The sequence below is a fragment of the Balaenoptera borealis genome (assembly GCF_965194805.1).
Source record: "Balaenoptera borealis genome assembly, chromosome: 7".
Taxonomy (NCBI): Eukaryota; Metazoa; Chordata; class Mammalia; order Artiodactyla; family Balaenopteridae; genus Balaenoptera; species Balaenoptera borealis.
The window spans coordinates 18,749,835-18,766,304 of NC_138864.1; the positions used below are offsets into that span (position 1 = coordinate 18,749,835).

At 38.2% G+C, this 16,470-nt stretch overlaps 1 long non-coding RNA gene across 2 annotated transcripts in view; it reads left to right on the forward strand.

Moving 5' to 3' along the window:
- Window positions 1-16,470, forward strand: part of LOC309632397 — a 201,090-nt gene that overhangs the window by 20,246 nt on the left and 164,374 nt on the right. The gene's annotated exons all lie outside the window — the stretch shown is intronic.

The following is a 16,470-nucleotide window of genomic DNA, read 5'->3' on the forward strand; positions in this document are numbered from 1 at the left end:
TAGAAAAGCAAAGAGGCTTTCCCATGATCACAGAGTATATGGTGGACCGGTATACCAACCCAGATAATTTATTAAGAAAGCTAAGTCAGTAATTAAGCAGAGATGAAAAGTTTGAGAATTCATGTTGTATTTCAAAAATAAATCTGCCATAACGTATACAAGAAAGAAAAAGCTTATAAATGCTTCTTTTAACTCTAAGAGAATTCACAGTGCTTTTGTATTAGGTTGTATTGTTTATAGTAACATCAGTGAAGTCACAGACAATGGGTTGATTCTACAAGGGTGATGAGTAAGTTTAACTAGAGCAAACAAATAATGAATCAACACAATTTCCCACAAAACAATACAAAAGCAAAGTGTAGGAAAATTTCTTGAAAAACAAACTCATGTTTTTATGTCAAAATATAGTATAATGGGACTTAAATATTCTTCAGTGGTTCATCTGCCCCAGGCTTATTTGGTGCTTGCCAACAGGATTCAGTTCCTCACTGTCTGTTGTACTGAAGGCTTTAGTTTCCCCTGGCCGTTGGCCAGAGGTCACCCCCAGTTCCTTGCCACGTGGGCCTCTCAGACATGTCGTTTAGGCCCACAAAAGAGTCTGCTAACAGGACAGAAGTCACAATTTTTGTAACCTAATCAATGGAAGTGTTCTACTCATTAGACCCAAGTCATTCGGTCCAGCCCACACTCAAGGGGAGAGCATTACACAGGGTGTGGATACCAGGAGGCAGGGATTGTTGGGGGCATCTGGAAGTTGATTTATGGCCTGAGGTCTCTATAGGCATCAACCCAGAAGCATCTTTCCCCTTTGCCTTAAGATTTCTCTGTTTTCTACCACATCTCAAGAAAATCTTTGGACTGAAATACATTAAGCCAAGGAATTTGCAAACATGTCAGCAGAGAGAAGAGGTTGCCTCAATATAAGCAAAATTTTCATTCTTAGATAGCTATGAAAATGATAAAATAAAATTACAGAAGCAGCAGAAATTCTAGAACATGATATTCATCCATCCTGCAGTGATTTTAGTACAGATCACACAAATTTATACAAAGAGCACATTTTTTGTGTTTTGAATGGGAATGTCTTTAGTTCAGGCATGCTCTCTCTAGTTCCTCACTGGCCCCTTCCACTGCTCCTGGGCATCGTACAACCCTGGTTGGTTTCTTACCTTAATATAAGTAGCCAGCCTGGCACCAAATCCTTTGAGTTGGAACTCCTTGTGATATAAGGTACCACTTGTCAAAAACTGTTCTGTGATTTTGAGATCCTTCCATTTCCCAGTTTCTTAATGATGGAGTCTTTTAGAAATGCTTTAATGCTCTGAAAGAGGATTAGCATAATAGAGGAGCAGCATATTGAGGGACAGCATATAATTTTCATTGTTTGCTTAGTATGGTCAGTCAGCAAACCCAGATAGCAGATATTTTAGGCTTTGCGGGCCACATATGGTTTCTGTCACCTATTGTATGTTTATTTTGTTTTGGCTTTTGTAACTCTTTAAAAATGTAAAAATCCTTCTTAGCTCCAGGATGTATGAAAACAAACTGCAAGTTGGATTTGGCCTGTGGTTGTAGTTTTTCAACCCTATTAAAGATTTGTTTAATGAAATTTTTTGATGTTTAAAAATTGAAATACCATAATCCTCAAATTTGAGACACAGGCACATTTGTTACAAAGAGTGATTCAAATTTACTTATTGAATGTAGTTAATATTTTTTCTTTATATTAACTAAATATTAGTTGAATATAAAGTATAAGGTAAATAACAGTCCACCTGTCATGCTAGACACTTTCTAGGCCATTTTGATTTGGAAAATCTCTCCAGGAAATTTAACTGCATTACGTCTGTTATAGTTTCATCCTTTTCATTTTTCTCTACTCTTTTTTGTGAACTTGTTATTAATAAGATATTGGACCTCTTGAATCTTTTCTATCACATTTTCCCACTCATCTTTGGTTTTTAGTCATACTTTTGGGGAGAGTTCCTTAATTTTTATCTTTCAATCCTTGTATTAACCCCTAAAAAGTTATATTTCTAAGAGGCCTTTTTTGTTCTCCAATTGTTAATTTTCCATAACACTCTGTTCTTGTTTTATAGGTGCAACATCTTCTCTGATTGTCCTGAGGATATTAATTAAAGATAATAGTTTTGAAGAAAACCTTAAAAAAACACCCAGGACTGTATTTTCCTATTTTCATATCTTTCTTACATATGGGAGATTTTTCTCAAATGTCTCATAACATTTAATTTCCATTAATATTTCATAGTGAGACTCTGAAAAGCAGATTGGAAGCTATGTGGTTTAGCTCAAGGACTGGTCATTCATTGACTCTTTTGCTTATTTCAGCAAATACCATTTGTAGAGGTATATCCCAAGAACCACTAAGTTCTTCAGAAAAGAAACTGCCAATCTCTTGCCCATGGTGAGAGATGGGAGGAGCTTAGCTATCACTCTTCCATGCATAGTGTGGGAAGGAGAGTGGAAGAGTTAGTTGGATACAATTTTTGTACTGTCTACAAAAATTCAATTTTGCCCTAGGCCTCCTCATCACTTTCCTCTGTACTTTGCACGTTCTAGTCCTGAGCCCCTCCTAGTCCTGGCACGTGAACTATCACTCTTCATTCATTGTGACCATGGCTTCCTCGGCATCATTAAATCCATATATGTTTGGTTTTCTAGAAATTGAGATTCTTCTTCTAGCTGTCCCCCTTTTCATGTTCTCTTTGTATTTGTCAGTTTATATCGTTTTTTCTCTTTAATGTTACTTCTAGGAGGGCGATTAGTTGAACAGTTGACTGATTCCATATATTTGGAATTAATTAATTTGGCTTCATCTTGTATTTAGTAATTTTATTGGAATATATCCTTTAGTAATTATATTAAATGCAGTTTGAAGTTAGTAAATTTTATTACTTGTAGTTACTTAGTTTACATAATAGTTTTTTGATCTGGGAAAGTCAAAAGACATTCTTCTAAGGGCTTAGAAGATAGCACCTCATTATCTTCTTGTATCTAGTGTTACTTGTGAGATACCTAATTTTAATCTGACACCTGTTAGTTTATAGATAATTTTTGGTTGTTAGTTGCCAGTCAACAAGATCCTGAGAAGTTTTCCCAACTTTATAGTAGGAAAGTATTCAAACAAATAGGAAAGTTGAAAGCATGGTATAGGGAATACCCATGTATCTGCCACCAAGATAAACATTTAGCCATATTTGCATGATATTCCCCTCTCTATATGTGTGTGCATTCTTTTGCTTAACCATTTGAAAATACGTTGCAGCCATCATGAGTTTTCATCCCTAATATTAACATACTTTTCAAAAGAATAGAGTAGTCTTCTATTATCCACAAGCCTCTCATTATATCTAGGAAAATTAATACTTATCATTTTATAAGTGATATTTTTTATTTTCTTTTTTCTACATTTTAGAATTTTTCCTTGATGCTTTGATATTTTACTTTAATGTATACCAAAGTTGGAGCTTTCTATATAATTTCTTTTTAATCTCCTCTGTTTAGCACTTAAGCAGTTTCTTTTAATCTTATACCAAGCCCTTTTTAGTTCTAGGATTTTCTTAGAACTAAATTTTCTTCTTTAATTTTCTTTTATTTATTTTATGTACCACCCTCTCCCTTTGTTCTCTGTGCTGTCTTCCTCTGGAACTGCTGCTGGAAATTCTGGACATGCTTGCTATGTCTCTTATCCTTTCTTCCATGTTTTCTGTCACTTGGTTCATTTGGAATTCATTTAGGGAGAATGCCTCAGCTTAATCTTTCAGCTCACTAATTTGTCTTTCAGCATTGTTTATTTTACTGTTAATCCAATCTCTAGAGTTGGATCAATTTTTAAATTTTGTAGATCTCTTAGAGTTTTTGATGTATGCAAAATCTTCCTGAACCTCTCTGCAGGGGAGGTGTCTCCATTTATACATTTTCTATAGCTTCATTTAGTTTACTCTATTACCTCTATTACTTTATAGTTTTTCCTCAAGTGTATGGTGATTACAGGTTGTGTGCTCATCTTTATTTGTGTTTCCCTTTTAGCCTTCTGTGGACATAGTATGTTTTTACTACAGTCTTTCTCTATTGATTCTGAGGAAGGGACATTTCTTGTTTCTTCAAAGCTAGTTTCTTTATGTTGGGTTTTTCCCACTCTCCTTATGTTTTGCCAACATGACACCAACCTGATTCTTAGCAGAACTCCCCACCACTCTTTCTTGCACACATACTACTGCTGCCTGCTCAAATGGCATAGGTCCATCTCCATGAGTTACTGGGGCTGGATCCCTAAGGAAGTGTGGATGCCTCTCAGGATTAGCCTCCTGAGGAGCAGTAGGAGAAGCAATTATCCATCAATTCCTGACCCCCATTTGTTCAGGGTTCCCCAACTGTTTGCTAAAGCTCCAGAGCTTCTAGGCTGCAGAGGCATGCGTGCAGAGTGGTCTTCTGTGTCCCATGCTGCAGCAACAGGAAACCCTGGGCAGAGAGCATGGGCACTTGAAGTGTTAGTTATGTTAGTATGACATGAGACAAGGTCTTCAGAGAGCTGTTTGCTACAGCCATGGACTCAAGGGTGTGACTGAGAAGGTCTAAGACAGGCACTAGTGGCATATGATACAGAAAAGGAGGTAGGAAATTTCAGGCAAAAGATGTTAGACAGACTCCTTCCAGAGTCATGGTCCTTATGAGACACAGGAGGAACTTAATAAAAGCAAAGACAGATCCCGCTTGCCGTTACCTGTTATCTGGCTTTACAAGGACAATGACATTCAAATGAGCCTCACAACACTTCAAACCTGATTGAAAGGAATACATTTTAGGCCAAGCTATATAAACATCACCCAACACCCTCTTCCCATTGCCCCTTTTTGACATTGGCTTCTACTTTCAGAATCCACCTAACACTGTAATAATTCACAACATGGCAGTGAGAAAGTGGACCATCATAGGGTGATGTGGGGGTTGCTAGTAGCACATGCTGTCTTCACCTACAGCAGGGACTTTGTCCTTGAAAGTCTTCCATAGTTTCCTTTAGCTCTTTACTCCTTGTGATTTTCAGCATCTTCCCACAACTGCTAAAGGATCTGGACTTTACCAGACATCTCAGAACAGAATTATATATATATATATATATATATATATATATATATATATATACACACACACATATGTATATATATGTATATATATGTATATGTGTATATATATATATATATATATATATATATCTCCACTAGGGGAAATTATTCTTTGACGAAAACTGTGGGTGAATTTTTGCTGAATAGCTTCATTTTATAGAAAAAGAATAACAGAGTAACAGGGCTTCTATATAATTGAATCCTGGAGGAAAAAAGGGAAAATATTATGAGAGGAGATTTACCTCTAACTCCCACTGTTTATGGAAAGCTTCCACAATCACAATTTCTACCAGATATTCCCCCTTTAAACCTTCCATTTCAAAGACAAAAACAAAAAAGGGAAAAGTTATTGCATGAGGAAAGGCAACTAGGGGAGAAATAGTTTTAAGAATCTGGGAAATATCATCCATTCCATGTTGCTGTAGCAGCGTCAAGTTTGAGGCAGAGGATTATGACATTTATAGCTGAAGAGGTAGACAAGGGTTAGATCATGAAGAAGTATCACAATAAATTGCCCAGACATTATTCTATAGACAATAATTGGTGGGTATTAAACATAAGCATGATGTAATCACTCTTCATCTAAGAAGAGTGATTGGAAGCTTTGTGGAGAATGAATTTGATGGGACAAAAGCAGCAGCAGAGAGAGTATGTTGTCATCTTTTGTATCTCCAAGAGGGTTATGATGGCAGCCTGATGCCTGGCAGTTTTAGTGCAGATGAAGAAGAAGGTTCCAGAGACCAGAATATTTGAGATATAACCAATGACTAAGTTAAGGGTGTGATATAAAACAGTGAGGGAGTAGAGAGCTAAAAGGAGACACCAAATTTCAAGCTTTAGTTAAGGTGGCTGTTTAAATAGGCAGTGGATATTGGGCATTCTTTTTGGTGTTCTGAGACCAATTTCCAATGTGTGGATGGGGGGTTACACCACACATCCGACAATTCTCCAGACACTAGCTGGATGTCCTACAATTCAACTGAATTCTGACACTGTCTACCCGGAGACAACATCAGATTCCACAGGTTAAGAGTTCATTCCTTCTAGACTGCCCCTCTTCTGCCCCAACACCCCCTACTTCAGATCCCCAATCTCAAGCCCAAGTTGTTACCTGTGCTTCTGACCAACCAGCTACAGACTGGACCTCTTTCTTGGACTTCACATGCTAGTCACAAGTCCAGTTGTGACCTGTACTTCTGACTGACTGGCTGTGCACTTTGTTCCCAAAACCTCCTCCTTGGTTTCAACTAATTTACTGTAGCTCTTCACAGAACTCAGAGAAACATTTCGCTTACTAGATCACTATTTTATGAAAGGATATAACACTGGGACAGCCAGATGAACGAAATGCATAGGGCAAGGTATGGGGAAAGGGCACGGAGCTTCCATGCCCTCTCCAGGCACACCACTCTCCCCAATCTGCACGTGTTCACCAACCCAGAAGCTCTCCAAACCCTGTCCTTTTGGGGTTTTATGGAGGCATCATTATATAGATATAATTGATTAAATCATTCACTATTAGAGATTGATTAAACCTTCAGCCCCTCTCCCTCTCCCTCTCCTCGGAGGTGGGAGGTGGGGTGGGTCTGAAATTTCTAACCCTCTAATCACATGTTGGTTCTCCTGGCACCAACCCCCATCCGTAGGTGCTTCCAAAAGTCACCTCATTCACATAACAAAAGACACATTTATCACTCTCAACACTTAGGAAATTCTAAGCATTTTGGGAGCTGTGAGCCAGGAACTGTGGACAAAGACCAAACATGTATGAGATATATATTTTGGTACTCTGAATGACCAAATATGTTTTCTTATAAATCATAATATCACAGGTGTATGTATGGGTTTTGGAAAGAGATGCAGGGTAGTGGGAAGAAACTAGTTTAGAAATACTGGGTTTAGGTTCCTCTCAAAAATTAATAATCAGATCCAGCCAGCTAGTGAAAACATGCCTTCAGATCTCAAGAAAGGGAGGGAGTTGAGTTGAAAATAAAAATTTGGAAGTCAAAAGCATACTGATGATAGTTTAAAATGACATAATTTTACATATTTTTGGTTGGTCTGTGATGAAGGCAGAGAACTGAGAGAAGAATCCAAAATTTAAAAATATGTGAAAGAAAGAGATTCCACTTATAGAAATGGAAATACAAGTAAGATATTATTGTTACTCGATTTTATTCCTATTTTAGGAATTCTATTCCTATTCACTTATAGGAATAGAAATAAGAAAATAGTGTGTCTTGGAAAACAAGGGCAGAACAAATGTTTAAAACGTTACTGAGTCCAAGCTTGCTCTGCTCACCGCACGACAGGCCAATAAATCGGAGACAAGGTGTTGAGGCAAGGAATACGACTTTATTCAGAAAGCTGGTAGACCAAGAAGATGGCAGACTAATGTCTCAAAATAACCATCTTATTGGGGTTTGGATGCCAGTTTCTTTTATAGCACAGAGAGGGGAAGGACATGAGGAAATAAAGGAAAAAGGCCATAACTTTTGCAAATATCCCCTGGAATGGGCAGCCTCAAGGAGGGGATGTGTTAATTTCTTCTTTTTTTTTAAAAAAAACGGCTCTGATGTCCTGCTAGCCATCTTTTTTTTTTTTTTTTTAATTTATTTTATTTATGGCTGTGTTGGGTCTTCGTTTCTGTGCGAGGGCCTTCTCCAGTTGTGGCAAGCGGGGGCCACTCTTCATCGCGGTGCGCAGGCCTCTCGCTATCGCGGCCTCTCTTGTTGCGGAGCACAGGCTCCAGACGCGCAGGCTCAGCAATTGTGGCTCACGGGCCCAGTTGCTCCGCGGCATGTGGGATCTTCCCAGACCAGGGCTCGAACCCGTGTCCCCTGCACTGGCAGGCGGACTCTCAACCACTGCGCCACCAGGGAAGCCCAATTTCTTCTTTCTTGCAGCCATCCACAGGTAGACAGGGTCCAGATGTTTCCCTGAACAAAGGCACTTTGGTTTAACATTCAAACAAAGGGGCAGGGTTCCCCGAGGCAGGCCATTATGTATAGACAGTATCCTTTTAGTGAACAAGAGCAACGGGAAGCAAAGGTTAAAGTAAAAGAAAAAGATCCAAAATGTAGTCAGATCTGGCTCTTCTCTGTTACAAAAAGAATGGGATGAACAATGCCAGGTAAAGTGGAGAGATCTGGTAAGAGAGCAACTGAAAATGACTGTTAAATTTGGTGAAAATGTTATTATGGACCCCAAGAAGAGTAACTTTAGTGGGGTGCTGAGAGTGGGAGCCATTAATTCAACATATGAAGTACAAATGCTTGATAAACTAGTCTAGATTGGTCTCTTCTTCCTTATTAATCTGAACTTCAGAGAAGAAAATGTTGCTCTTGAAGAATTCAATTCAGGGGAAGGTATCTGTTCTTATTCTTATTTTGTTTTGGGAAGGGCAGTTAAAGAAGAAGTAGGGCAGAAGAGGTTACACTTTTAAGAGAGACAGTGGATGATTGAAGGGAGTGTGAAGGCTCAAGAACTGAGTGGTTGGTCGACACGTGACATAGGGAGAACTTAGACCAGAGGAAATAAGGTAAAAATGGACCGGTGGAAAATATATTTCTAGATAGGGTAGAAAGTTCAAAGTGAAAACAAACACACAAAGAAACAAGCAAACAAACCACTGAAAATGTTAAGCACAATCTCAGTAGAAAGTAACATTGAGAAGATGTGTGAGAACAAGAAGCTGGGAAACTGGAAGTTGGATTGTGAATTTAATGGCAGAGAAGTTATGGTTTAGATTTACAAGAGTCATTGAATGGAATGGAGGGGAAAACTTCCATTAGCTTGCAAGAGTGCAGTTAGGAGGTGCCCGTGGCTTATGAAGCCAGAGTCTCAAAGTGTGGTGTCATCAGTTTGCGAGGTTGTGTGCCTTGCTCCAGCAGGTCCAGTCCCCTGCATAGAGTAGGAGAAAAAAGGTGGATTATTCCTTGTCTTTTATCCAAGGGTCAGGGAATATGCATAGTGGGTGAGGCAGGAGGATAGGGTGTAAGTAAACTGAGGTGCTGGTGGAGAGCAGATCAAGCCTGAGGTTCAGGGTAGGTAGTAAAGCTGGTGGTACAAGGGCATATATGCTCGAGTGAGGGGAGATGAGGAACTAAGGAGGGAGGTCTGTGGGATAAAGACGAGGAGATCCTCTGAGAAGTGGAAGGTTGTGGTGAGAGTACAGGATATTGGAATCTATGTTTCTGAGGCCTAAACTGAACCAGTCTGGTCTTTGGGCTTAAGGACAGAATATGAAGACCCAAAGGATTATTTCTACCACATTTAACTATCTCTTCATCAATGCCCCAGATCAGTACTGGGGTAAAAAGCAGCACAGTGGTTATTGACTCACAATTTTTCTGATTCCCACCCCTTTTATCTTATTATTTAAGGGAAATCTGGTTAAAAGCAGCAATCTACGGGAGCCTGGGGAGAGCTGACTATGCAGAAGAATGGGAAAGCTAATCTATTAGACATGCCCTCAATCACCACTCAAACATAATGTGATTATGAGCAATCACTGGTGGGGATATTTGCAAGGTGGGAATACTGTACCACAGGAAGTATCATATTATATACTTGCTTCAGTATATTTTAACAAAATGCTATGTGATGGAATAATCTGATACTAGGTACAGTGTTTAAAGATACGTCAAAGAGAGGATGACTTAGCTTAGAGGTTTTGAAGCACTATGGAAAAAATGGAAATCTTGGGCTATTCTCATTAACTACTGTGGATAACCACTATATTTCCCAATCTGCAAAGTATGCAAATCATAGAATAGTCACAAAAAGGTCTTTGGAAGATGTCAACAAGAAAATAGTTAAATGATTTTTCTTCCAGAGCAGATTATTAGAGTTTACCTTGGTTTTCCATTGTAGCCTTAAATATTATCACCTACAACTCACCCAGAAACTAGAGTACACTGTACCCTGTTTCTGTTTTGGTTACATGTCTGTTATCTTCATGAACTTTTTTCAACCTCAAAAGCATGTGACCTTAGGATCCCAAAAGAATAGAAATCATCATAATGTTCTTTTATTCTTGGATCACTTTATAATATTATTAGGATTTTCTAGGCCATTCCTTCAAGATTGGTGCTCTGACCTTAGAGGGAAATAAGGCGAAAGCTTAACAACTGAAACAAGATCCATTGCCAGTCTAAGCAACTTTTTAATATATCTTGAACTGGGCTGGTGAAGTTCAGTAATTAGCATCATAAGCACATCATTTTCTTTGCTGGTTTAGAGTGTTTATGTACTCTATTGGTGTGAGCTTTCTAAAAAGTCAACCCTTGTACTTAAATTTTCTATCCCATCGGCAAAGTTTAGCTGAATTGGGCCTAAAACATGCCTTCTGTTAGAATGAGGTATCCTCCAAATTATTGACACCAAACTCTGTCGCTCAATCAATGGTATATACATTTAGAGAAGAGATACTGTGTGACCAGTTAGATGTAAGTGTTTAATTATTCAGAAACACAAGAGCACAGCTTGCTTTGATTTATTGTGCAACTTTCCAGCTCCAACAAGACCTCAGGCAACTATGTAATAGAAGTTCTAGCCAACTTAAGTATTTGTTTTTTTTTTTTTTTAAAGAATAAGGGAAAATAAAGATTGAAAATAAAATATCAAGTTGAAATCCTTCTCAGCACCTTAACCATCTCAGGATCACAGAAGGATGGAGATGCAACCAATAGGATGGTAACAAGATGAGCCCAAACCAATAGAGGATAACAGGAACTGACTAGAAAGCTGGGGATGGACTTTTAGAACCCGTGTCTGCATATGTAGTTAACTCCACACACAAAAATTCCTTTGTTTCAGTTTTTATAACTCCAAACTTTTAGTCTTGCTCAATTTATTTTTTACAGTGGTCAAAGGACACATTCATTTACATATCCTGTCCCACACCTCATTCGTTGGGAGTAATCTGAATACCTACCTCTCTGCCCGCTCAATTCCCACAACCCATAACTTGATAATATAGTTTCCATTCAAAGAAGGGAGGACATTCAATGAAAGAGGCTATAAAATGTGCATTTCCCCAGTTCCCAAACTCAGGTATCTTCTTTGTAAAATCCCATGGGAAATTCACCCAGTGAGACCGAGCTATTGGCATAGTGAGCACTGAGGCAGAAATGTTGTTTCTGAAGGAAAATCCTCTCCTCAGACTAATTCAGAAAGGGAGGGAGAGCTCTAATGTTTCTCTGTGGTTCTGTTCCGCTCTTCTGCACTTTGTAATAAACTCTCTGGTCAAAAGACCGAGTTCTGATGAAGTGGCACAAAACTGCGTGTCATCCCACAGCCTCAGAAAGGAGGTCTCTGTGTTTTTATTTGAAGCATACGAAAACATGGGATCCCATCACAGTCTTTGAGAATTGAAATGTAACAACACACAACTGATGTTTGAATTGCCTCTAAACCACAAGAGAATAGCCACAGTTCCAGCAACTTTTCTTCTTAGTTCCAGCCAAGTGTTCTAAAAGCTGTATCCTGGAATTATAATGTGGAATATCATTCATTTCGGGAGAGAGGGGGAGGGAATGGTTTTAGAAGACAGTGACTGATTAGTTTTAATGCAGTAGGGGATAATAGAAAGTGCCTTAGACAGGAATTTTAGCTTTTTTCCCACCCAAGTAACTAACTCTTCAACTGAGGTCAAATCACTTGGAGTCCTTCATTTAACAGATGAGAGGATTAATGCTGAATGCAATGAACTTCCTTATACGTCAGCGAAAAAAGTCAAAAGCTTGAATCTCATGATCTATAGACCTTTCTATAATTCTAAACTTTTCCTTTTTGCTTTGGAAGGGATTCCATCACTGATGTAAAAATTATTACTTAATACCCTCCGTTTTAAATATAAATAACCTCTCAGAAATTATGTTTCTTAATTTATAGGGAAATTAATCAACACTGTACTAATTTTTTTAAAAAAATGGTTTCCTGGCTAATTACCTCTAGAATTTATTGACAAGAAAGGATGTGCAATTCTACTTCCTGGAAGATTTTAGAGACTAAGATACAGGCACTTCTCAATCACCCTGGGGTAGAGTAAATCAAATCCCTAATTAGCTATGGTAATAATGCAGCAGGACTCAGAAATTAGGTAATAGCCATCACTTGTTGCCACTGATGTTCACCAGAACAATTTTCCCCCTCCCCCAGAGGGCTAGAGCTGGCATGGTAGGTTTAGGATAATCAGAACCAAACCTCAGGGAAGGCTACTTACAAGATGGTGGAAGGCAGGCAGTTGGGAAGCAATAGAAGATGATGCATAGTTTATTTCAGCTTTGATTTTGGGTTGTGAACTTCTCTCTTCTCTAATTAGTTGAGAGTTGACTATATATCTATAATACTATATGTCCAGAACAAAATGGACAGTTTATCAGTGTTGTTTCTGGTATGATCATGTCATGATCCTCAAATCCATCTTCAGTGTTTTCTTCATATTTACTCTTCATCTCAAAAGATACAGAACATATTTCCATGAGAAAGAACATTGGCATACAGTGGAACTAAAAGACAGACTTTTTTACTGAATTTGAAACTTTATTTAGATATCATTTATTGTTCAATTGCATGCATCCCTAGCATAATAATGACACCAATCATTTTTTAACAAGAAGGGATTTGGGGGATCATTCTCTTGACATGAGATGCTGAGTATGCTTCACAGAGTCAGTCCACATCCAAGTCTCTGAAACCAAACTGTACTGCTTTAACCCTACAGGGTGTCTTAATCCATGCAGAGTAATTCTCTGAGTGTAGAAAGATTTTCAGGGATTAAGGTTGTAGCTTGTTTTTGCAGTAAGGTTAGGTGTTGTCACAAAGAAATGTTATTCTTCCTTGAATAAAAATGGGGATGGTCATTGGGTCAGAGATGGAGAGGAAGTTCTTTCACACTGGAGGTTGGTTAAAGAAGATGGGAGGGAGGAGAGGCAATTCTGAGCAATTGCATGGCTGAGACTGAAAATCCTTCCAAATTCAGCCACTCTGGGGATTAAGTATGGATCTTGTAAAAATGGCTGTAAATGTAGACTGAAAATAGGCTCAGGCCTGCATAGAACTACCATAGTTGACAATGACACCAAGGAGAGATTTCTTCTTCCTGTGGAGAAACTGCTGCCAGATAAATGATGGATGGCAGCGGTGCTTGTAGGTCACCAAGGCTCTCTGCAGTGGTCACCAGCCACAGTACCGGCCTGGGGCTCAGCAACAACAGTGTGAAGCAGGGACCCTACCTGGGTGGCTGTGTTCCCTACGTTTCAACAGTGACACCGTGTGGCAGCAACTGTGAAAAAGAATGGCCTCCGCCACTGACGGAGCAGGTTTTCTGGCTCTCTTTGGTTGGAGTAAGCATCCCGGGGAGTTTTGGTGTTCTCAGAGGAAGGAGAATCCTAGGGAGAGAAAGGCAAGGATGACCGCAGTCTGTAAGGACCAAGCCACTATCTGCGAGGGAACCAGTACTTCCCTCCTCATCACAATGGAGAAGGAAGAGAAGGGCTCATCTACTGTCTCCCTGCAGAAATTATCTTCTCACTCAACAGGGAAAATCAGGACTAAGCAACTTGAGGGCTCTGAAAGATTTGGTATGAATGGCAAAGCAAACCAAACTACATCTCAAGCCAATCACCAAATAACCTCTCTGTAGCAAAAGCCTTAGAGTGGAAGCTAAAACTTGGACTTTGCCTCAAACCTACTTGGGGTTAAACGCAGTCCTGCCCCTTACTGTCTATGACTTTGGAAAAGATATTCAACCCTGGGTCTCCCTTTTCTTATCTTTGTATAATGGGATGGAAACAACACACCTCATAGAATGATTTTGAGAATTTAATGCATGAATCTACAGAAAGTGCTTAACCCAGTGCTGGACCCAGCCAACTGACATTTGCTGGACATTATTAATTTTTACCTTTTTATACTGTGCTGCTTATCTTGCTCTAAGGCCCCTTTACTTTCACTAATTCAAGATTCATTCTATAATGTAGAAACCAGATCTTGATTCCTGTTGTATTTCTTCCTTTTTAACTTTACCTCTATATTTCTGAAATAATTTCAGTATTAAATTAATTTTTTCCAAGAGAAGCAAGAAATAGTTTTATAATGTGGAATTCTCTAATCTTAAACATTAACCAGTAATACAAAATTTTGAAAACATGATTGGCCAATCAAAACACACGTGGGCCAGAGTCAGACCCTGTCAGTTTGCAACCTCTCTGTCACCCTCCTGGGTAGATACAAATTAAGATGAGTGCCACCTAGTGGTTAGAATTATAATTAAGAGATAATAAGTAACTGTTTTACATGCTATTGATATTTTACAGTTTATGATTAAAATGCTAAGTATAAAAGGTAATTGGTGTCCTTTAATCATTTCCTAAATAATTATTCATAAATGCTAGTGGGATCAGTTAGTTTCAGGAAATTCTTTTATCACAAGCAGTGATCCCATACTTTATTTCACTCTCATAGCAGAAGTGCCTACAGAAGAGCGGCTCCAATAACGTAACTATAAGATCACTTCCATTCCATCTTGCAGTTTCTGGAGATTCTGTTCTCATAAACTCTGGATCATCTGCTACCTGAAATCACTCTCCCAAGCCTATGTCTTAATTTTTATCTTGTCTAGAACTGGTATAAGGTGGGAGTGAGGGAAAAAGAGAGAAGTGATGAGTTAATGACGGTTAAGGAAGTAAAAAATCAAGTCATCTACCATCTTTGTCCAATTCCTTCTCTATTCTTACTGAATACCTATTCCAGCTTCTGAGATTGACTTTTCCTACAAAATCATGATGTCCTAATTTATCGTGTTGTATCTTAAAGTATTCCTTTTCATAACTATTAGGCCCATGGTTATGACCTTTCAATAGACCAAAAGTCAGCACACCATGGCCTGTTGATTAAATATAGTGTGCCAACTGTTTTTGTGAAAAAGTTTTCTTATATGTATGCTCATTTGTTTACATATTGTCTATGGTTGCTTTCTTACTACAATGGCAGAATTCAGTAGTTGTGACATACAGCCCAAAATATATATTATCTGGCCCTTTACAGAAAAATTTTGCCGACCCCTGCAATAGAACATTTTTTAGATTACAGCATGTGTAGTATTTATTTTACTATCCATTTGCTTGTAATCTTTCTGTATGCTTATGTTTTAAGTGTGTCTTTTAAAACAGAATATTGCTGCATTTAATTTAATCCAACCTTAGTTTTTATTTAACTGTCAAGCTCAGTTAAACTGATGCATTCATCATCCATTTTTGCCATCCCATTTTGTGATTTTCATTTATCCTGTTTTTTCCTATGCTCCATTTTTTCCCTCCATTCAAGCTTTTAGTAGATTAAGTTTTATTTAAGAATCCTATTGCTCCAATAATATTTTGAAAGTTGTATATTCTCATTCTCTTCTTTAAATAGTCTTAAATTTTACAAACACACATTACTTTGAAAAGTCCAATTTTTAAATTTTTTATCAATATTTTTTATTGAAGTATAGTTGATTTGCAATGTTCTGTTAATTTCTGCTGTACAGCAAAGTAATTCAGTTTTACATATATATATATATATATAGATAGATAGATAGATAGATAGATAGATAGATAGATATAGATAGATAGATAGATACATTCTTTTTTTTAGTATTCTTTTCCATTATGGTTTATCATAGGATATTGAATATAGTTCTCTGCGCTATACAGTAGGGCCTTGTTGTTTACCCATTCTATACATAGAAGCTTACATCTACTAACCCCAACTTCCCATTCCATCCTTCCCCCAACCCCCTCCCCCTTGGCAACCACAAGTCTGTTCTCTATGTCCATGGTTCTGTTTCTGTTTCATAGATAGATTTATTTGTGTCATATTTTAGATTCCACATTGAGTGATATCATGTGGTATTTGTCTTGCTCTTTGTGACTTACTTTACTTAGTATGATAATCTCTAGTTGCATCCATGTTGCTGCAAATGACATTATTTAGTTCTTTCTATGGCTGAGTAGTATTCCATTGTATGTATGTACCACATATTCTTTATCCATTCATCTGTAAATCGACATTTAGGTTGTTTCCATATCTTGGCTATTGTGAATAGTGCTGCTGTGAACATTGGGGTGCATGTATCTTTTTGAATTATAGTTTTGTCTGGATATATACCCAGGAGTGGTACTGCTGGATCCCAATTCTATTTTTAGTTTTCTGAGGAACCTCCATACTATTTTCCACAGTGGCTGCACCAACTTACATTCCCACCAACAGTGTAGGAGGGTTCCCTTTCTCTACACCCTCGCCAGCATTTGTTATTTGTAGATGAAAACTCCAATGTTAA